The 23,410-nt window shown below is 41.5% G+C and overlaps 1 protein-coding gene across 5 annotated transcripts in view; it reads left to right on the forward strand.

Annotated features, from left to right (window-relative positions):
- The window catches only part of LOC142840680 (E3 ubiquitin-protein ligase RLIM-like), a 142,103-nt gene that overhangs the window by 99,318 nt on the left and 19,375 nt on the right, over positions 1-23,410 (forward strand). The window contains exon 4 of one of the 5 annotated variants that reach the window (XR_012908955.1): positions 15,715-15,767. The exons of the other annotated variants lie outside the window; for them this stretch is intronic. The gene's annotated coding sequence lies outside the window, so the exon portion shown is untranslated. Of the gene's footprint in view, positions 1-15,714; positions 15,768-23,410 lie in introns of those variants that run through there. 5 annotated transcript variants of the gene reach the window in all.

The following is a 23,410-nucleotide window of genomic DNA, read 5'->3' on the forward strand; positions in this document are numbered from 1 at the left end:
CTCTAACACAAGCTTGTAGAGGAGATTAACTACTATTGTTATGCATCTGCTTCACTTTTGGAGTGCTCTGTATTATAGGCAGGTCTAAATCGGCTACGATGGTAGGAAGAGAATTACTCTTCTTACAAGAGGCCTGGATCTGCATAGCTTCTAGTCTGTGCGATAGCGAGTTTATCATCCTTCTCAAGCCTTTTAATTCCTTCTGAACCTCATTATTCTGTTCCTGTCTCTCAGCATTGCTGGTTGCTAGTGAGGGAGATGAAGGCTCCCTTTTATAGTCTAAATCATTAGTCTCTGACTGATTGCAACTACTCTGTTCTATAAAAGCGTCTAGCAACTCCTCAGGTGGTGTGGATGGAACTATCTCCTGCTGGTCAGGATTTAAGTCCAACCTTTCCTGTATTAGCATCCAGAAATGCTTTCTGGTCCATAATTACAATAACATTGGTAAATCTTTATCCCTATTCCTTTCCATGCACCAATATCTAAGGTTCTGCACTCTGAAAACCGAGGGCATATCTCCTCCATAAATTCTAAAAATTCCTGTATCTGATGCTGCTGTATTCTCTCTCTTCTCTCCTTTAATATCTCTCCAATCAACTGTATAGCCATTTGATTGCTTTTTCCTTGCCCCATATTTCTATATTTACAAATTTTACTCCTGATATTACCATCCTGCTTTATTCCATGCTTCCTTAAATTCTATTCTTTAGTGCTCATTATTCACATATCATCCTGTGTTGCAGCTTTCCCTCGTGGATTCCTCATTTTATCCTCCATACTTCTGGTCACTTCTGCAGTGACCAACACCAACATAAACTAATCTGGCCTGGTGTGGAGGTGCGGGAGTAATTGAGACACAGTTCACACAGCAAAATCAGAAGGCAGTCTCAGGGTTCATTCAAATCCTGAAGATCACCTGCATTTATTCTGAAAACAGTTTTTATCTCCCAAGGTGAACTGAGAGAGAAGTTCATTAGCATTTTATTTCCAAGGTAGCAGGACTAAAGTCACATCCACAGCTCTGTCATTAGCTTGGAAGTAACACCTCCTCCCAGGCAGTTCTCATAATTACAAAGAAGGAACAGAAGTACATCAGCATATCCTGACCTCAGGATACAGTCAGTCTGAAAGTGCCTTCAGTACCTCAGCTGCTATTGTGGCTTGAGATCCTGCCTGCCAATACAATGCAAAAATATGTGGCCTGTGTAATATGGTCCTACACTGGTCCAGCCTCAATGTGACAATTTTTGTTATTTCTTATTATAGCTTATTTTGTTATTTGGTTGTTAATTCTTGGATGCCTATTCTTTTCAAATAGGAGACAGAAACAGAGTGGAACCCAAGGGGCAAGAAGTTGGAGGAAGAACTGGGATTAATAAATGGAGGGGAAACTGTAATTAGTTTTATATTAGAAAAGAATCTATTTTAAACTTTAAAAGAAAAAAATAAGTTGTTTTCATTGGCAGGAGTGTTCCCAGGGCCCCACAGTTTATCCCTGAACTAGTTGACTTTCATGGACACTGGGTGAGAGGAATCACATACAAATTAAGAGTTCACATTTACTGGGTAGCTGGAATAATAATGGTGATACAATGTGTACCTGGTAATAAGATTTTATATAATCCTTTAAGAAAGATTTTCAACACAGCTTTGGGACTTGTTGAGTAAGTAAGTGGTAACTGCAACTATGCCAGATTAACAATGCTCCTTCCTCAAGATGTGCATGGTAAAATAAATGCCAGATAACCAATGTTCCAATCCCAAGACATGCATGGTAAGAGGATGAAAAGACAGTACAACCTGCATTTCTGATTTCCATACATATATTACACACTGTTCATGAACTAGATAGATAGATAGATAGATAGATAGATAGATAGATAGATAGATAGATAGATAGATAAATACATTGATGGAAGTATGGATAGCTGGATGGATGCATGCATCATTGCATACCTAGCTAGCTACATATATTCTTACAAGCATGTATACATGGTAGACAAATGTACAAACACATATTTAGATATAATAAACTATACACAAAAATGTAGTACTCTACTCAGACCCACACTGAGCATGATTTACTACTCCCATTTGACACACAAAGAATGAAGATTCAAACTACAAAGTCTTCTAAACACATACCAAAAACATACAATGTCCATTTGATGCACAAATATGTGATTAGTAACTGGGCTTTCTTTAGTTTCTGACTCTTGTCAGGAATTACACCCTTGATCTCTTCCTCAGACTTTGGTCTTAATTCATTTACTACTGTGTGCTAACTGATATTTCTAACCCACTAGACAGTAATACTGTTGAAGATTTTTATTCTGCTGCTGATATTTATTTCATTGTACACCCTCATCTCTAAGATGTTTAAAATATAAAGTTTTATAAACAAAGGGGGGAATTTAGCAAAATGAAATGATCAATGAACCACAAGAGATATTACAATGATAATAGGTAGTGACAAAGTTCTTCCTAACTAACTAAAAAAAAAATACACCATGGAGTATTATTCATTATTTAAATACAACAGCATCACAGCATTTTTAGGCAAATGGATGGAACAAGAAAAAAATAATCATCTTGAGTGAGGTAATCCTGACCCAGAAAGACAAACATGGTATGTATATACTTCTAAATAAATATTAGTTGTACAGTTACCCTTATTTTGCTGTTCTTGTGATCAAGTACCTCAGTTCAGAGTGCACTGAGATCTTTTTACTCAGGAAAGTATTTCCCAGGTCTCACAAATTATAAATTATTGGTAAGGAATCAACTGTGGACTTTCATTAATCACACAAGGCAGGTAAGAATCACTCTTTATTGATGTGGATATCAGTCTCACTTGTAAGATTGAGACAGTTCTTGACCTTTGAACAGAAATGGAAAGATTATTATGTGCTTTATCAAAGAAGTAATGCGGCAGACTCCATGGGATTAAGGAGAAATGTTGATGTGCCCTAGGTCATAACTTGTGTTTCAGAGACATTTTGTGCAAAGGTAAAAGTCTACACGTATTTGTCAGAGGTATAAAGTTTATGGCAACATTCAATGAAATAGGAAATGCAATATCACATTGAACAAAAAGTAAATACCTTGTGGAACAGAGGAAGGTCCAGTACTGCTTGATCAGCTTCTAAATCTTTTTCAGTATTTAAAATATCCATACCATTTTTGGGCTGAGTGGAAGGCCTGACAGTAATCGTTGCACATTTTCTGAGTGGTTTGATGGTTAACCTCAGTCTAAGAAGCGGTTGGTGAGGTAAGATGAGCCTAAGGCTCCTTTGCTCAGAGGAGTAATGTCTTAGATTATACCCAGCAGGAAGAAATTTAGAAGCATTCCTAGACATTTTAGAATACAGAAGACATACATAGTCAATAGAAAAAAAATCTATGGGTCTAATAGAAGAGATTGTAGTCTTTAGTCCCCCTTTGGCAAAAGAGGATATAATTCAGGTCACCTAGTTCTTTAGGAGAAAGTTTTATTTTTCCTTCATATAGAGGGGGGAACCAAGTAATTATGAATAGATGTGGAGTTTTGGAGTCTATTATAGGCAGAGTGACAGGCTCTGAATCCCCTTTGTGAATTAAAGACTTTTTCAGACATATGGACCAGAGTGCAGGAATTTGAGGGCACTTGAACATGAGGAGCATAATGAAGTCCTTCTCAGATGATGTATTGGAGGTGAAACATATTTAAGGAGAAGTGGAAGGTCTGAGCCCTCCTTCAACAAAAAGAAAAATATTTAATCCTTCATAAGAGAGAATTACTTTTGAAGGCCCTTTTGACTGGAATTGGAAAGTCATGGGGCCTTGGACAGGAAGGTATGCTGTTTAGCCTCCTTGATTATGCAGGTTATATATCAGGCCCTCATAGTTAAGGAGTGTGTATTTGAGGTCTAATAGACAGAAACTGATGGTGTTTAAGAGTGGAAGACCTCAGTAGACTTAGAGAGAGTAGCAAAGTCACAAACCACTTAGTGGAAAGAGAGTGTCCCAGTCTACCTTCTGCAGTAGATGAAGGACTTCATCACAGTTTAGAAGATTCACATCTTCAGGCACACTGTGTCAAGGCTGGTAGCAATCTGAGCTCTGAGCATCATCCATCAGTCATGATTAGCAGTCACAGGTTCTAAGTGCTCTTGAAGCTATCATCAGCTACACTGTTGTGTGCATGAAAAATGAAGCCTTTACATTCTGGTGACTATAATGAAGGAAATATGACCTAAGCCTTAGGTTTTATAAACTCAAAGCAGAGCTTGGTGAAGTCCCTTTGGTCATACATGTATTTTCTTAGTGGTCATGATTAGAAGGAAAATATCTACGGTCATCCATTAGTGGGATAATTCTGAGGTACATGTGCACATGCTCTGAGGACCCTCTAATCCTTGTCCCCTTGAACAAAATGGAAATTCTGAGATAATGTCTGTCGTGTTCAGAGAGTCCAGTTTTATCCATGCTTTTTCAGTCCCAGTCCATCTGGCCTTGGTGAACTCCCAATAGATCAGCCCCACTGTCTCAGTGGGTGGGTGCACCCCTCATGGTCCTGACTTCCTTGTTCATGTTCTCCCTCCTTCTGCTCCTCATTTGGACCTTGGGAGTTCAGTACAGTGCTCCAATGTGGGTCTCTGTCTCTATCTCCATCCATCGCCAGATGAATGTTCTATGGTGATATGCAAGATATTCATCAGTATGGCTATAGGATAGGGCCATTTCAGGTTCCCTCTTCTCAGCTGCCCAAGAAACTAACTGGGAACATCTCCCTGGACACCTGGGAACCCCTCTAGGGTCAAGCCTCTTCCCAACCCTAATATGGCTCCCTTAATTAAGATATATACTTCCCTGCTCCCATACCCAACCTTTCCTTATACCAACCATCCCATTTCCCCCAAGTTCCCCCCATCCTCCCCTTCTCACTTTTCTCTCCCCATCTCCCCTAACCCCTATCCCACCTTACCCCCAAGATCCCAATATTTGACCGGCAATCTTGTCTACTTCCAATATCCAGGAGGATAACTATATGTTTTTCTTTGGGTTTACCTTCTTATTTAGCTTCTCTGGGATCATGAATTATAGGCTCAATGTCCTTTATTTATTGCTAAAAACCAATTATGAGTGAGTACACCCCATGTTCATCTTTTTGAGTCTGGATTACCTCACTCAGGATAGTGTTTTCTATTTCCATCCATTTACATGCAAAATTCAAGATGTCATTGTTTTTTACCACTGAGTAGTACTCTAATATATATATTCCACACTTTCTTCATCCATTCTTCCATTGAAGGGCATCTAGGTTGTTTCCAGGTTCTGGTTATTAGAAATAATGCTGCTATGAACATAGTTAAACAAATGCTTTTGTAATATGATAGGGCATTTCTTGGGTATATTCCCAAGAGTGATATTGCTGGGTCCTGGGGTAGGTGGATCCCAAACTTTCTGAGAAACCACCACACTTATTTCCAAAGTGGTTGCACAAGTTTGCATTCCCACCAGCAATGGTTACTCCATAACCTCTCCAGCAAAGGCTATCATTGGTGTTTTTGACTTTAACTATTCTGACAGGTGTAAGATGGTACTGAAATTTCCTTTATCAGGGGAACTAGTTAGGGTCAAATCTGATGATGTTGGGGGTGGGGCGCTCCTTTGAGGAATAAAGGTACAACTTGAGTCTTTATTGACATATACAGAAGATGTGAGACTACTTTAGACAGAAGGAAAAGATATTAAGCCATCAAGCTCCAAAAGTGAGTATCTGATATCCACTTCATGAAATGGGACATGTCTTGACATTTTTTTTGTTTTATTAGAATGTCTAGAGCTTATTTTTGGAAAATAGAAATGTCTCAGGGAGTCTTCATGAGGTTTGGAAATAAAGTTGTTATGGGCACAAATGAACATTCTTGGAAACTCTCTTGAAAAGCAATGCCCCACTGATTCTTGGGTTGATGGCACAGAAACCACCTTGGACTCCTTTGGGATGTACCCGAGTATGATGGAGAGATGTTGATGGTCCCAGATTCCCTTTGTCAGATACCAAAGGTCCCAGAACACCTTGGTTATATTTTAAAACTCCCAAAGCCCCTGGCACAGATGGAAAAGATTCTAGAGTGCCTGATACAGACCTTGAAGGCTTATAAACCTCGTTTGTAGATGGCAATGTTTCTGTTCTCATTGGACTAAGTGGGGAAGGTTGCAGAGGAGGTAGAAATCCTAGATCATCTTGGGAAGTTGGTGAAGCTTCTATAATCCCATTGGTAGAAGATGGTCTTTCTAGAGTACTTTTGGTAAATGGTGCAATTTCTGGTGTCCCCTGGAAAGAGTCAAAAATTCCAACTTCTCCTGAATCAGCTGGTGAATGTCCTAAGGGCCCTGAATCCAGTCAAGAGCATGGAGCATGTTGGGATGACAAGGAATTATCTGAAGAACCTTGAGCAGATGGTGAATGTCCAAGAGATCCTTGCACTTGTATGGATACTCCCAGACCCTCTTGCAAATGGAATGAAATTTCTCCACAACTATTCTGAGATTGTGTAGCTCTTTGTACACTTGAACATACTGTCTGATAACCATGTTCTGAGGGAGTGGGTACCATAGTCCTATTTGCAGGTGGAGTGGGCCTCAGAGATCCTTGGTCAAGAGGAGAAAGTTCCAGAGTTTCCTCAGGAGATATTGGTGGTCCAAAATTTTTATTTTCAGATACAGAAGGTTCCACACAATACCGGGCATATCCTGAATGTCCCAGGGACCCTTGAGAATATGGTGAATATCCAAGAGAATCCTGTGCAGATGTGGACGGTCCCAGGTCCTCTCTTGTAGACAACGAATTTTCTAAATAGATTTGCTGAGATGGTGAATCTTGCAGAGTTACTTTCCCTCCTGAAGACACTTGCTCTAATCCTTGTTCTGTTAGTGAATGTCTTATAGGCCCCATTTGACATGGGGCAGATTTAACACATCCCTGTTCAAATGGAGACATTCCAGAGTTTCTTTGGAAAATGTTAGTGATCCCAGTATCCCTTGGTCACATATAGAAGAGCCCACATCACTTTGGGAAGATGTTGAAAGTCTTAGTGACTCTAGGACAGAGACCAAAGTTTCTAAAAACCTTGAGACAGATTTTAAAGTCTTATAGAGCTCTTGGTAAGATGGCAAAGGTTATGATGCCTTTAGTGTACAGAAAGACCAGGAGGTCCCTCCAAAGGAGCCTGGATTCCTAGAACACTTTGAGATGATGGAGCTGGTTCTACAGACTCATGGACAGATGATGATGTCTGTCTAGTACATCATGGGTAGATGATGATGGGTAGATGGTGATGTTCCTAGAGAATGTTCTGAAGTTTGAGAAAATCTGTAATCTCTGGGAGAAGATGGTGAATATGCTAAAATCTCTTGGGTTAAAAAAAAGGCCAAGATCCTCTTGGGAAGATGGAGAAGTTTCTGGAGTCTCTTGATCAGGGTTTGAATGTTGTACATACTCGTGTACTGATACAGAAGATCCCAGAGACCCTTGAGAAAAAAAGTGAATCTCCTAAACACCCTTGCTGAGGTGGTAAAGGTCCTAGAGACCCCTGGGTAGTTATACACAATTCTGGATACCATTGGTTTGACAAAAAAGATACCAAAGTCTCTGGTACAGATGGAGGAGGTCCCAGTGAACTTTTAGATGATGGAGAAAATTGAAGAGTTTCCTGGAGAGAAGATGATGATCCCTGAATCTGTTGGTCAGAGTCACAAGGGCACAAAGCACCATGAGCAGTTATTGAATTCCCCCAAGTTGCTGGGAGAGGTGTCATAGTTCCTAGATATACTGATGAAGATTCTAAAAATTTCAAAACTGTTTTGTGAGATGGCAAAGATTCTAATGTCCCTGGAGTACATTGGGAAGGTCCCTGACACACTTGCAAATGAGGCTTAAATGGTAGAGCACCCTGCTCATCTAATGGAGCTTCTACAGCTCTCTGGACAGAAGATGATGTTTCTAGAGTAACTTTGGAAGATGATAAATTTTGGAGTATCTCATGGCAAGAGAGAAGAATGCCCAGCTCCTGGGACAGATGGAACCTGTTTTAGAGCCCCTTGGTCATAAGAAGGGCCTAGACCTTTTGGGGAACATGTGGATGATTCTGGAGACAATTGGGAAAATGAGGAATGTCCAAGAGACTCTTGTCATGATGGAGACAATTTCACAGTTCCTTGGGTAGATGAAATATTTCCTTCGTAACTCTCTTGATGTGGTGACTGTCCTGGAGTCACTTTGGCAAGAGCAGATAATTTCTGCTACACTTTGTCTTATAAGGAATATACAAGAGTACCTTGTGAAGATGGGGTAGTTCTCAGAGACCCTTGAAAATATGGAGAATGTTTCAGAGACATTTGATGAGATGGTGCAGATTCTACACATTTCTGTGATGATGTGGACAGTCTCACCCTATCTTGGGAGGATAAGGAAGAGCCTCCAGCATCTTGCAGTACAGAATTGAAAAGGCCAGGAGTTCCCAAGGTAGATAGGAAATTTTCTACTGGCTCTGAATTAGTCAGAGTGGTTTTGTAACCCTCTTGGGCACATAGCAATACTTTTAATTCTTCCTGGGCAAATTGCAAAGGTCCCTGATTTTCCTGGGAAGAAGACTTCAGTTGTAGATTATCTTGGGCATATGCCAAAGGTTCTGTATTTACCTGAGTATTTGATGAAAGTTTCATAGCCCCTTGGGCAGGTGTCGATGTTCCTAGAATACCCCTGGCAGACAGGGGTGGTCTCAGAGTCCATGACACATTTGGAGACATTAAATCCACTTGGGCAGATGGAGAAGATCCTAGAGTCCTTGCATTAGATGGGAAGTTCCCAGTTCACCCATTGAAGAATTGGATATCCCTAGATTGCCATGCATGCAGGTAGAATCTTCCAGAGTCCCCCAGGAAGACAGGCAAGGTTCTCCCCCATCTTGGGAAGATACTAAAGGACGTGAACTCACATGAACAGATAATGAAATTACCAAAGGACCTAGGGAAGATAATGTATGTCCTAGATTCCCTAGTCCAGATAAAGGAATGTCTTTGTTTTATTTTGAAGAAGGCATAGATCCTGAAGAGTCTGAAGCTGTTTGTTGAACCCTGTGGGCAGACTGCCAAGATCCAACAGGTCCCAGGGATGAAACCGAGTGTCCTACAGTGTCATGCCTAGGTATAGGGAGACGAAAAGTACCTTCTACACACAGGGAAGTTTCCAAAGGGCATAGGGAAGAATGGAAAAGACTCAAATTAGCCTGGGAAGATATGGATAGTTCCATAGGCATATCATCAGATACCACATGTCCTATGGTAGGTGTAGAAGTTTTTTGTGCACCTAGTACTGATTATGAATATCTTGGGGACTCCCAGGGAGATAGCCAAGGTTCTACAGATGCTTGTGCTGTGACAAAAATTCTTGTAGACCCTGGGGCAGAATTCAAATTTTCTACCATCTTTTTGGCTTCCTGGCTATATCCTTGAGACACTAGAGTAGATGATGAATATGCCACTGTGCTCTGTGCAGATGTGGACTGTGAGCATGTATGTTATCTATGTGAGGAACTTCCTGAGATCCCTTGGGCAGGTGGAGGAGGTCCTAGACTCCTTTGTACAGATGTGGACAGTCCCATTGACCCTTGTATATACAGGCAGGAACCCACAGCTTTTTGAGCACAATGAGAAGTTGCTTGACTCCCCTGGTCTAAAGATGAAAGTTCCAGAGTTTCCTGAGGACAAGGTAGGTATACTAAACTTCCTACATGAGATGGAGAAGTATCCAATGTTTCTCTTACACGTAGCAATTGACCATGATAACTTTGTGTATTTTGGGCTATTCCTTGGATGTCTTCAGGAGATAATGAGGACTCTAGATTTTCTTTTAAAGATGCTGATGGACTCAGCGAACACTGGACAGATACATTAAGTTCTAGAGGGAGATGAGCAGAGTGTGGAGGTGCTGAATCACCTTGGACATGTGTAGAAAGTTCTCTAGTCTCTTTGTTAAATAGTGAAAACTCTTGAGGACCAGGGACAGATGGAGAGTTTCCCACAGGCTCTTTGACAGATGACAAATGGCTAAGATTCATTTGGGCAGGTTGAGATGTTTCCAGATTACCATAGAAACAATGTAAAGAATCAAGTTCTCCTTGAGGAGATGAAAAAGGACACAGAGTTTCTTGTGCACACACAGAAAGTTCCAGAGGCAAACCAAAATATAGCAAAAGTTCAGAATATTCTGGAATTGCAGAAAGTTGGGACATTTCCTGAGAACCTGGGGCAGATATTCCAGTACCTGGAGGAGAGGACAAAGGTCCTAGTGTGCTCTGTTCATATTGGGAAGGATTCAGAAGTCCTGAGACAGATGGTGGATGTTGTGGAGAATTTTGTGCTGACTGAGATGTTTTCTGACAGGTTATAGATGAAGCAGGCTGTTTCCTAGTTCCTTGATTACATAGCAATGTTGCTAGAGTCCCTTTGGCAGACACAGATAAGTCCAGAGACCCTTGAGGAAATAAAGAAGGATCCATAGGCCATTCTGCAGCCTGAGACACCCCATAGAACGCTGAGCAGATTGCAAAGATCCTAATAGTTTCTGGGTATTTTGGATAGGCCTCAGAGCTTCTGTCATGGAAGGAAAAGATCCTACAATCTTTTTTGCAGATGTTGAATTACCCAATGTGCCTTTGGCAGATAAGAGAAACTCCCTCATGCCTTGGGAAGCAGAAAAAGACTCTGGAGTCCCTTGTGAATATTTAGAGACTTTCAAAGTTCCTGGTGATGATAGGCATGTTTCCACAGTCCTTTCATCAGCATGAGAAAATAGTGAAGTCACTTGTGTTGATGACAAGAGATCTGGATGCCCTGGTACAGATGGAAACTTTCCCCTAGTCACTTGGGTAGATGGGGAATTTGTATATGGCTCTGGAACTACTTGGGAAGGTGCTGAAAGTTGCAGAGTCTCTTCAGCAGATGGTGCTGAATACAGCATTTCCTGGGATGACATAACATGTTTCAGAGGCCCTTGGGCAGGTTTCAAAGGTTCTAGATTCCCTTGACCAGAAGGGAAAGAATCTACAGATCCTTGGCTCAAAGTTCAATGTCCTCTAGGCACTAGAGATTATGGCAAAGCTCGTATAGTCCTTGTAGCAGACTGAGAAGTTTCCACACCATCTCTCACACATGACAAATGCCCCAAGGTATTCTGGGAGTATTGGTGTTGTCTCAAAATCCCTGAAGAATATACTGAGTGTTTTGAAGACCTTTTGATAGATGGCAAAGAACTTAGGACAGGCAGAATTTTCTCTGTAGCTGTGGAGAGTTGCTTAGGCAATTTAGAAGATACCAAAGGTCCTAGAGTCCATGGATTAGATCAAGTATTTTCCTGAGCACCTGGAGCAGATGGCGAATGTTCTTCTGTGTGTGATAGTGAAGACATAAAGGATGCTTGAGGTTTCTGGCTAGATGGGAAAGGTCCTGTAGGCCTAGAGGAAGATGCTGAACTTTGAACATTATGTTGGGCAGATGAAGAAAATTTTGGAGACTCCTGGAAAGAAATTGGATGTTGTGAAGTACTTTGAGAAGATGACAGAATTCCTACATCTCCTTGTGTGGGTGTAGATAGCTTTATAGACCCTAGTGCAGATTGTCGGGGCCCTGGAGACCATTGGGCAGATAAAATAATTCTCAAAGGCCTTTGATAAGATGGCCCAGACCCTAATATGACATGGGCATTATTTGTAGACCCCAGAGGTTCTGCAGTTGATGTTAAAGTTCCTGTAGTCTGTTTAGCAGATGTGGACTGCACTGCTTTGCCTTGGGAAGATATGAAATGACCTCAGTGCACTGAATAGTTGGGAGAGACCCTAGAGTCCCTTGTGCAGATTTGGACAATTTTAGAGTTCCCTGTCCTGAAAAGCAAGGTTCCACAACCCCTTCATCAGAATGAGAAAATGGAGTTTCTTGTGATGGTGATACAGAGAGAGCCAGATGAGAATCTCCCGCAATCCCTCAGGTAGGTAGAGAACCTATGTATGGTTCTGAAAGGTCTGAGAAAGATGCTGAAGATTGTAGAGTCCCTTTAGCATATTGTGATTCCTTTAGCATTTACTGGGCTGACATCAGAGACCCTTGGTCAGGTTTCAAATTTTCTAGATACCCTTGACCAAAGAGAAAGGATTCTGCACCTTGTTTGTTAGGAGTTGAATGTTCTACAGGCACTACAGGTGATGGCAAAGCTCCTATAATCCCTGGAGAAGATTGAGAAGAGTCGATGTCCATTTTTCCATGAGGCAAATGCTCCAATGTACAGTGGGAGTGTTGGTATTGTCCCCAAATCCTTGAAGTCTAGATGGGTGACAAAGAACTTTGCATAGGTAAAGTTTTCTCTGATGCTTAGGAGAGTTTCTTACATCCTTCAAAAGATAGTGGACGTTGTAAAGTCCCTGGAACAGATGGAGGTTGTTCCTGAGCATGTGGAATAGATGGCGAATGTTTTATGTCCTCTGGGGAAGACAAAAAAGATCCTTAACTTTTTTGTCTAGATAAGAATAATCCTTGGGGTTGTAGTTCAGTGCTCCAATGTGGGACTCTGTCTCTGTCTCCTTTCATCACCTGATGAAGGTTAATATCCAGGAGGATGACTATATGTTTTTCTTTGGGTTAACCTTCTTATTTAGCTTCTCTAGGATCATGAATTAAAGGCTCAATGTCCTTTATTTATGTCTAGAAACCAAATACTAGTGAGTCCATCCAATGTTCCTCTTTTTGAGTCTGGCTTACCTCACTCAGGATAGTGTTTTCTATTTCTGTCCATTTGCATGCAAAATTCAAGAAGTCATTGTTTTTTACTGCTGAGTAGTACTCTAATATGTATATATTCCATACTTTCTTCATCCATTCTTCCATTGAGGGGCATCTAGGTTGTTTCTAGGTTCTGTGCTTGTGTGGGGTTTACCAAACTGGGTTTTGTGTAAAGAGAAGCTTTCTCAGGAACTCAAGAAGTTGGTGAAGGATTCAGAGTCTCCTGCCTTGATGTCTTCATTTCTAGAGTTGCTTGTGAAGATAGGCAAAATTCATCATCTTTTTGCAAAGATGAGGAAGGAACTAGACTTGCTTCTGTTAGTGAGGAAGGTCCTGGAGTCATTGGGGTTTGTGGCAATGTGCCTGTAATTATTGGGACAAATGGAGACATTCTGAAATCATCTGGGACAGAAGAAAAATGGTTATGTGAGCACTTGTCAAACTTGCATGGTTCCAACATTCCTTGGGAAGATGCTGACTGTTGTAGTGATTGTTGGCTATATGGTGAAGAAGCTAGAGTTCCCTGAGTAGACATGTAACATTGGTCAGATAGAAAATGTGCTAGATCTTTGGATGCTGATAAAGAAGATTCTTGAGATCTTGTGCCATATTGTAAATATTTTGTAGTCCCGGAAGGAAATGACAAAGACCATGTAGGCCCTTAATAAGATGGTGATGTATCTGTCCAAAACAAGTGTCCTAGCTTACTTTGGAAAGATACTGATGGACCCATAATCACTGGAAAAGAACCCAGTGTACCCTGGAGAGACATAGAATTTTCCCAATGCCCTTGATTAGATAGGCAAGTTGGTTGATTACTTAGAGTAGTTTGGAGACGTTTATTAGCATCTGGTGCAGATGAAAAAGTTTTCACTGCACTTAAGGAATACAACAAAGACTTTTGAATTCTTTAGTTAGAAGATGGTCTCAGAGTCTCTGAAGCAGATGATGAATCTTGCAGAGGACTTTGGACCAACAGAGAAGATCTAGAAGCTTCTTGAAAAGAATTGGAATGTTTTGTAAGTCAATGATCAGATTGCAAATTCTCAAGAGTCCCATTTGCAGATATGGGCAGTACCAAAGATTCTTTAGGAGACAGGGAGTCCTTCTGAGTACATGGCAATATTTCTGGTAGTTTATGGGCATATGGAGTAGATTGTAGAACTCCTTTTGTACATGGAAATGATCCTAAAATACCCTGTACTGAAAAAGACTGTTCCACAGTATCTTTTTCTAACTGAGAATTTTTCTCATTCCCTTGGGCAGATTCCAAAGGTTCTAGAGTCCCTTGTGCCAATGACAACACTTCTAGAGATCTTTGTGAAGGTGGTCTAGGTCCCACTACCTTTTGTTCAGTTAGAGAAGTTGCTGAATTCACATGTAGTAATGAAGAAAGTTCCAGAGGTTGTGGAGTAGATGGTGAAGTTACTGTAATCCCTGAAACTGATGTAAAAGTTTCCACAGGCTCTACTTTAGGGAAAATATATCCATGAATCCTCTCAGAGGATTCATGAGTTCCTACAACATCTTGGGAAGATTCATAAGGTTCTTGAGATTCTTGGGCAGATGCTGAAGGATGCAGCAACCCTTGAATCAATTTAAAGGTTTTCTGAGGCCCTTGGGAAGAAAGCAAAATTGCTAGATCCACTGGGCCAGATTGGAAAAGTTCCTGAACACTTGGCACAGATGATAAATGCTCTTCAAACACTTGGAATGAGGACAATTTTCTTGTAGGTTGTGAGGCTGTTGAAGAATATTCTTTACACTGTCCTACAGTTGAAAAATATTCTAGTTCCCCTTGTGCAGATTGAGATGGTTCCAGACACTCTGGAGATGATGTGGAAAGCTCTACAGTCTCCGACTCTATGGAAGATAGAAAAGGACACAGAGAGTTACAGACAGATATGGAAAGTTTCAGAGGCTCTTGTTTAGTTAGCAAAGAGTCTTGAGGCCCTAGGGTAGATAGTGAAGGTTCCTGCATCTGAATACAAGCTGAAGATGGTGGATGTTCTGTATCTTCTAAGGGGGATATCAATGATTCTTCAGTTTCCTGATCAGATAACGTGGGTATCAAAGCCTCTTTGACACATACTGAATGCAATAGATGACTTTGGTCAGATAGAGAAGAATTGTAGCATCCTGGGAATGAGTTGAAAGTTTTGTAGTTCTTTGAGCAAGTGATAAATTTTCTAGAGCCCCTTCTGCAAACTTGGTCATTTCCAGAGTCCTTTGATCAGATTGAGAAGATTCAAGATCTACATTGAGAGCTGGCAAAACTCCCACCTTCATGTGGTCTTAATATTTAGATGCTGAAGGCCCAAGGGAAGAGGTTAAATGTACTTTGGTCACTGGTGCAGATGCAGATAGCTGTATAGAATCGGCTTCAGATAAGGAAGGTCCCGCTGCTCCTAGTGTAGATGCCAGTGGTCCCGGAGAACCATGATCAGATGGACACTGTCCCAAAGACCCTTGTACAGATAGCAAAGATCCCACCACCTCTTGAGGACAAGGGGAAATGGTTTGAGTTGCATCTTGTAGGGAGGAATGTTCTAAATTTAATTTAATTTAAGTAATCTAAATTACTTACTGAAGCAAGTAAGGAAATGTTTTTAGTTCCTGGAGCAGAGAGAGAAAATTCCTCAGATTCACCACTACTGGCCAGATGGTCAAGAACATTTTGGAGCATTTAGAATCTTCTTGGAAACCTTCAAGAAAAAATGGAATATTCTACATTCTCTACTGTAGATGGCAAAGGGCACAGAGTCTGTTTGTCAGGTGTGTTAATTTGCAGAGGCCCTTGGATAGTTACAAAATGTTCTAGGGCCTGGGAAGTAGATAAAGAACATTCCTGTGCATGGGGTGCAGAGGGAGTGACTTTTGCATCTTCTCTGGCAGATGACAGAGACCCCAAAGATCCCAGACCACTTGAGGAAAATTCCAAAACCTCTGTGATGAAAGGTAAATATGGAGTCAATGGGGAAGTTGATTTGGCTGGTTTCTCAAATGGAGAAATTTCTCCATCTTTTCCCACAGATGATACATGCCCAAGTTTCCTATGTTCTGATTCTGATGGTTCCATGAGCCCTGTAGAATATACCAAAATTCCTAGATTCCATTGGGTAGATGGTAAAGGATCAAACATTCCATGTGCTGATATGGACAGATCATCAGGTCTTTCAGCAGATTCCAAATGATCTAGAATTTCTGGGGTCGATGGGGAAACTTCCCAAGAAGCTCACTCCCTTGATCAATTTCCTCCAGCCTCTGGAGTTGATAAAGGTCCTTGTATGCCAGAGTCAGTTTTGGAAGGTCCTAGAGGCCCTTGTGCAAATGGTGGTTGTTGTTGGGGGCCTTGGATAAATGAAGAAGTTCTCAAACTCTCCTGTAAAGAAGTCAGAGATTTCACTGACCTATCAGGAGATGATACATTTTCCACTCTCCCTTTTGTGGATCATAATATTTCCAAAGCCCCTTGGGAAGATGATAATGTTTCCCTAATCCCTTTTCCAGCTAAAGAATGTTCCAAAGACATTTTGGCGAACATAGTTCTTAGAGCTCCAGTGGCAGAAGAAGAAGAAGATTCCACAACACTTTCAATATATTGGGAGTTCTCTAGTGACTCATTTGCTAATGAGGCAAGTCCCATATGCTCCAGAGCAGATGATAAAGCTCCTAGAACCTCCAAAATATTTGAAGTACTTTCCAGAACAATTTGTGAAGGTATCAAAGTTTTGAGTCCCTCCTTGCCAGATTGGCAAGGTTTCAAATTCCCTATTAAAGGTACTAAGTGTTCTTGAGCCTCTTGGGTAAACAGTGAATTACACAGAGAGCCCTGTGCATATATAGAATGTTGTTCATGGTGTTTGTCAGCTAGCATATGTCCAAAGCCCCTTGGATCACATAGAGAATATTCCAGACCACTTGCGGCAGAAAGAGAAGTTTTGACATGTTCAGAGTTAGATGACAAAGTTTCCAGAGACTCTAGGGAAGATTTCAAACTTTCTTGAGTACCCTGGTAGGTTGAAGAATGTTCAAGAGCTCCTTTGCTAGGTGGAAAATGTTCTAAAGCATATTGGTCACACTGAAATTTTCCGATAGCCCCTTTGGGAGATGATGGGATTACCAGAGCCACTTTTGCTGCTTCCACATGTTGGATAGACCCTTGTTCCAATGTGGACAGTTCTGGAGCTTTTTTGGCAGACAGAAAATCCCACATCCTCTTGAGCAGATGGCAAATGTCTGAGAGTTCCTTGTGCAGGTAAGGAAATTACAAGAGGATCATGATCAGATATCATAGATCCTGGAAACCCTGAGATATTTTTCAATTGTTCTGGAGATCCTGTGTTGTGTGAATATGTTCCCACATCCACTTCCACAGAGGACAATGGTCCCAGGGTCTACTGGGAAGATATGAAAAGTGACATATCATCTAGAGCAGATAGATAATGCCCTGGAGTTGCTTTTGTGGATTTGCAAAATTCTATAGGCTCTTGTGCATATAGGGAATGTTCCACAGCCCCCTGGACTGAGAGTGCAGGAGCTAAGCTACATTCTGAGGATGAGAGACTTCCCTGAAGCCCTTGTACAGATGGCATTGATGGTAGGGCCACTGAGCCATATTGAGGTAATTCTATGTTGTAGTAGGAGCAGCGGGGCTGCGTTCCCAGCACCCGGCCGCCTGCAAGGCTTGCTTTACCCGAAATAATTACATGGAAATTGTATTCTTTTAAACACTGCTTGGCTCATTCTCTTCTAGGCTAATTCTCACATATTAATTTAGCCCATTTCTAATCATCTGTGTGTAGCACCCCAAGGTGCACTTACTGGGAAGATTCTAGCTTACGTCCATCCTGGGTCGGAGCATCATCGCATGTTTCTGCCCAGGAGAGGAGACAATGGCGTCTCTGAGCTCACTTCCTCTTCCTCCCAGCATTCTGTTCTGTTTACTCCACCCACCTATGTTCTAAGCTATGAGCCCAAGCGGTTTGTTTATTACTTAGCCAATGAAATCAACAGATTGATATATGACACTCACACATCACTTCCACTTTTTCTGTTTAAAAAAAAGTAAGGCTTTAACCTTAACATAGCAAAATTATATATAACAAAACAGTTATCAAGTAAAAATTACATTTACAATATTTATATCTATGTTATCTTTTATCATAACAATGGAAAACTAGAACTATTTTTTAACTCCATCAAAGACTCAAGAAGAATACAATATTACCTAAGCAAATAAGAAGTAAGCAACTTACAAACTCTAGAAATGACAGAGACATCTCGCTGCCTGGACAGTTACCCAAAGTTCCTCTGTACCGTTGGGCATCCATCTTCGGCCTACAGGCCCATAGTATCCAGCAGACATTTCCACGAAGCAGGAAAATTCAAAGTCAGTTCAGTCACTATCTGTTGTGTCCGGCAGAATGTCTTGCAGACTCCTTCATGAATCAGGAACCCAGAAAGATCATCTCACCTTTAGGCAAGTTCAGTAGTCCTCTCTCTGCGGGTTCTCTCTGTCCAATTTACGCAATAGTCGAGGCAAGAACAGTTTCTTGCCCAAATGGCTATCAAACTCCATAAGGATCCTCTTTGATGCCCATCTTACTCTTGAAGTAGATTGGTGCCGCCAGGAGCAGACATGTCTCATTGTCATGAAAAGTCTTACGTTATTAAAATATTTTAAATGCCATATTCTGCAGTCTTTGAAAGATATGAAGAATGCCTATCTAAAATATATCTCTATATATCTAGAAAATCTAAGTAACATGATTACAAACTTGACTATTATTTATGATTATCCATCAACAACCCATATTTCCTAATTATACATTACATTTTAAAAATGAACTACACAATCACAATACCTTATTCAAGATCAGAAATACATATACATATAACAAAATTGACTGTAAAATCCATACCAGTGCAAATTATTCATACCTATATCATTTCCCCCTTTAAATGTAAAAGAACATTTATAAACAATATTTTGGGAACATGGGCGCAGTTTTTTCTCTCCAAACTGCTTCCTGCTGAATGGGGGCGTCGTTAATTAGGTCTTTCATGGTGTGCTAGTTTCATCTCAGTTGGCAGTTGAGTGAAGCAATTTTCTGAAGATGTTCACAACAACCTTTCAGGAAGGCATGGTCTATCATACCAAATTGGAATAGAAGAAATCCACAGGGTCTGGTCCTCTGTGAAAACAAAAGAAGACCCTCTCCAAAGCATCATATTCTTAGACCCAAAGTTTGAAATCATAATACCCTTATATCCATTCTGGTTTAGCTTGGCAGCCCATGTACTGAAATGTCTCTCCGTACTTAGCTCCTTCATAGTCAAAAATTTTAAAGAAAACACAATGTACATAATCCAGACTATCTGAGAATTTTCCATTTTTACGTGGCTTATTTTTCTTTATTTCTTTTAATCTCTTAACTATCTGTAATGTGCCTCTTTAAAGACTTTACCTTTTTTTTAAACCATTAACTTTATTTTCTATATTTTTTCTTCTGTCTCTCAAGCCTACGTACATTCGTCCAACAGTGTGACTCATTTAGTGGTCTGAATCTGTCCTACTGTGAATCTGTAATTTTTTACTATCCAGGAGCACTTTTGATTTGCGCCTTTAAATCACTAGGTGCTTAAGAATCTAAGCTGTGACATTCCTAGGTCAAAAACAGTTACTGCCTGATGGCCCCACCCAGTCCAACATGGCGGAGCCGCTCGTGCCTCTGATCCTTGCACATTGCACCACTAGCATGGCGGAGCTGCTTGTGCCTCTGAGCTGCAGCACGCAATGTCCCCCTTTTACGCACACAGCAGTCTAGTTGCCATCAAACAAATCGTAGCACTTTACTCCAAATGCTCCATTCAAAAGCTCTGTCTCCCGCAGGAGACAGATCACAATGGTGGCACAGCCCAGAAAGCCGGCATTTTAAAACAGCCAGTTTTTTCCTGCTGCTGAATCAGGAAAATTTCAAAATGGAGGACGTACCATTTTGTGCTAGCTCTGGGGCCGCCAGGTAGGAGTGGCACTCAGCTCTTTAATTCTGAGACTGAACGTGCAGCACAGAAATTCTTTTCATCCAAGTTACAGCCAAATCTGACATGCAGAGCACTGCCCAGTTTGAAAACACCCCATGCCCTTCTGCCTGCCTAAGCCTGATTCAGCTGTCTGCCCAGGTGCAGGCAGGGAGTGCTCAGCACTGTCTCAGAGCACTCTTCTTCCGATCCCAAGCGCAAACATAAACATCCAGTCCCATAAAATCCATTGAAATGCTTTAAAGCCAGAGTTCACGCTGGCAGCACAGCCCCAAGAAGCTGCGCTTTAAAATGACACATCGTTTTTTTTTTCTGTTGCTGTTGCCGAATCAGGAAATCTCTCTACAGCATGCCACCAACAAATAGCAAAAATCTGTGTTAAACTCTCTCTCCCTTATTTTTAAGCCTTCTCAGGTTTTTAAGTGGATTTAGTCCATCACGTAGGGTGCCACTCTGTTGAAATTGGAGCAGCGGGATGCGTCCCTGGCACCTGGCCGCCCCCATGGCTAGCTTTACCTGAAATAATTACACGGAAACTGTATTCTTTTCAACACCGCTTGGCCCATTATATCTAGCCTTTTCTCAGCTAACTCTCGCACCTGGACTAGCCCATTTCTTATAACCTGTGTAGCCCACGAGCTGGCTTACCAGGAATGATCTTAACCTACATCTGTCTGGAGTGGAAGAATTATGGCGACTCCTGACTCAGCTTCTTTCTCCCAGCCTTCTGTTCTGTTTACTCTGCCTACCTATGTTTTAACCTATGAGGACCAGCCAAGCAGTTTCTTTATTGCTTAACCAATGAAATCAACAGATTGATATATGACACTCCCACATCAATTCTAGAATTCCATGAACAGTCAACAATGGGTAAGGTGTTTTCTGAGACAGAGTTGAAAGTCCCTGAGCCTTTGGAGCTATTGGTAATTGTTCAAGAGATCAAAGGCTGAAGGGGAATTTTCCAGATATTTGTGCATAGATGGTAGAAGTCTTTGCAACCCTTGTGCAGATTGGGAAGTACCAGCATTCCCCCTGAGTAGATATGGAAAGATCCAGAGGCCTTTGTAGGGACAACAAGAGCCTTTGCAAAGATACCCAAGGTGAGCATGAAGTTTTCAGAGAGCCCTGAGAAGGAGGGACGTGTTCTAAAATCCCTTGTTCCAGTGAAGAATCTCCCTGATCTTCTAGGAGGTTGGGCAAATGTCCTGAATAACTTAATGAAGGTGAAAAACTTTCCGGAGGCTTGTGGGCAGATGACAAAAGTTCTTTTGCTCCCTGGGCAGTCTGGAAACAACACAGGTCTCCTGGGGGAGATGGTGAATGTCCAAGAAACCCTTGGCAAGATGGTGAAGTTCCTAGATACCACTGCTCAGATGTTGATAATACTGGAGACTCTGGGGGAGATGGAAAGTGTTCTGCAGCAAGAAGGCAGGAGGAGGCACAGGGATCTTTAGATGATTTGGAGGACATAAGAGACGTCAGGTCCTCTTGTGCTAATGGCAAAGGTTCAAGACGTTTTTGTTTACATTTGGCCTTTCCCTTAGACCCTTTGGCAAATAAGGAAGATTTCAAGGCTCCCAAGTCAGATTTAGAAATTGACAGATCTGCTTGGGTATAGGTAGAATTTTCTGGAGCCTTTGACAGAGATGGAGAATGTCCCTGAAGGCCTGGGACAGATGGTAAATAACATAGACCCTTTGTGACAGACAAAGAAGGCCCTTGGGCCTCTTGGGATGATACGGAATGTTCATGAGGCCCTTGGTTAGAATAGCAAGGTTCCACAGTCTTTTGTTCAGATGTGGAACATTGCAGGTTCTTTTCGACAGAGATAGAAGGCGTAGTACTTACCTGAGAAGTACTTGTAGTGATTGATGTTTCTTTTGGAGCAGTAGAAGATGCACATACCCTTTTTGAGGAAGGGAGCAGTATGAAACTGCCTTCCCCAGATGAGGAAGTTCCCCTTCATCAGAAGGATCATCTCTCGACCTCTTTTTGGTAGAAATGGAACACCCAGGGCCAACTTGGGAAGCAGGAGCATGTTTAATATTTCCCTCCTGAGAAGGGATACACATGAAACTCTCTTGTGTAGATGGGGAAGATAGTAAAGTGCCTTCATGAGATGTGGTAGATCCTTGAGGCTCTTGCTCAGAAGGGGAAGTTGCTACTGTGTCAGGTGTACATGTGCGTATTTTTACTACAGCTTCAGAATGAGGGAAAGTTTCTAGTACCCGTGTAGGTGTGGTATCCTCTAAAGTTTACTGTGCATATGTAGTAGGTCTAAAATTCTCATGGGCAGCTAAGGAAGTTACTGGAGCTCCTTGTGTAAATGTGGAAGTTTTAGGAACACTTTCTTCAGGTGAAGAATGTAATAAAGCCTTTTGTATAGAGATGTTAGGTTCTAGAGACAGGTGGCTGGACAAAACAGGTTCCAATTACCTTTGGGAAGATAAGGTAGAATTCAGAACATTTGGGGTATTTGTTGGATGTTCTGGAGTCACTTCTGGTCATGTGAAAAGACAAACATCCCTTTGTGCAGATGGGGAATGGCCTATATCCTCTTGTGTAGTTGTGACAGATTGCTGATACCCTTGAGGAGGTGGAGAAATTTCCACAGCCTCCTGTGAAGAGTGAAGAGGTCCTGTGGGTGTTTGTGGGCAGGGAGAATCTGAGGAATCCCCTTCTCTCGATGTGAAATTTGCTACAAATTCTCGTGTACATGTGTCACATCCAAGAGTCATTTCTAAAGATGGGGATGAGTATGGAACCCCTTCTGCATATGTATCCTGTCTCACAGTCCCTTTATCACATATGGTAGAAACCAAAACATGCTGGACAGGTTGTAAATCACTTAGTAATCCTGGTGTATATGTATAAATTTCAAGAGCCTCCTCTCCTACACATGTGGAAAGTCCTAGAGACTCCTGAGGAAGAAGGGAAGGCTGTATTATCTTAGCACCCCAGGTAGTTTTGGAACATGCATGGCTCACTTTACTCTCTTGGCATATCTCTGGTTATTTTGTTTCCAATGACGAATCAGAAGGGCCTTTTTGATTGGCAGGGTATATTTAGATGCCTCTTGGTCTGATAGGGACACTGGAAATCCACCTTGCTCAGAAGGAGGATCTGTCCTTCTCTTTTTGCTATAGTGGGGATATCCATTGTCAATTTTCATATCTGGATTAGTTTTTAATTTCCATTTGTGAGAGAGAATAGGTCTTTGACCTGCTTCTCTAGATGTAGACAATTCTGGAGTCCTCTTGACAGCAATGGAAGGACTCAGAACCCCTAGGGAAGTTGATGCAGGTGCTAGAGACCTTTGTGTATGTTTAGAAGGTACAAGGGTCCCTTGGGTAGACTTAGGAGTTCCTATCATCTCTTGTAGATATGTGGAACTCTCTAGGGCCCATTCTGAAGATGGCAGAGGTTCTGTAATCCAAGATGTAGATGTAGATAGTTTTGTTTCTGCTTGGGTAGGCATGAGTGGTGTGAGGCTCACTTGGGGAGCAGTGATAGGGCTTGGTCCCCCCTGTGCTGTAAGGGAAGATTC

Source organism: Microtus pennsylvanicus, chromosome X, assembly GCF_037038515.1.
Source record: "Microtus pennsylvanicus isolate mMicPen1 chromosome X, mMicPen1.hap1, whole genome shotgun sequence".
NCBI lineage: Eukaryota > Metazoa > Chordata > Mammalia > Rodentia > Cricetidae > Microtus > Microtus pennsylvanicus.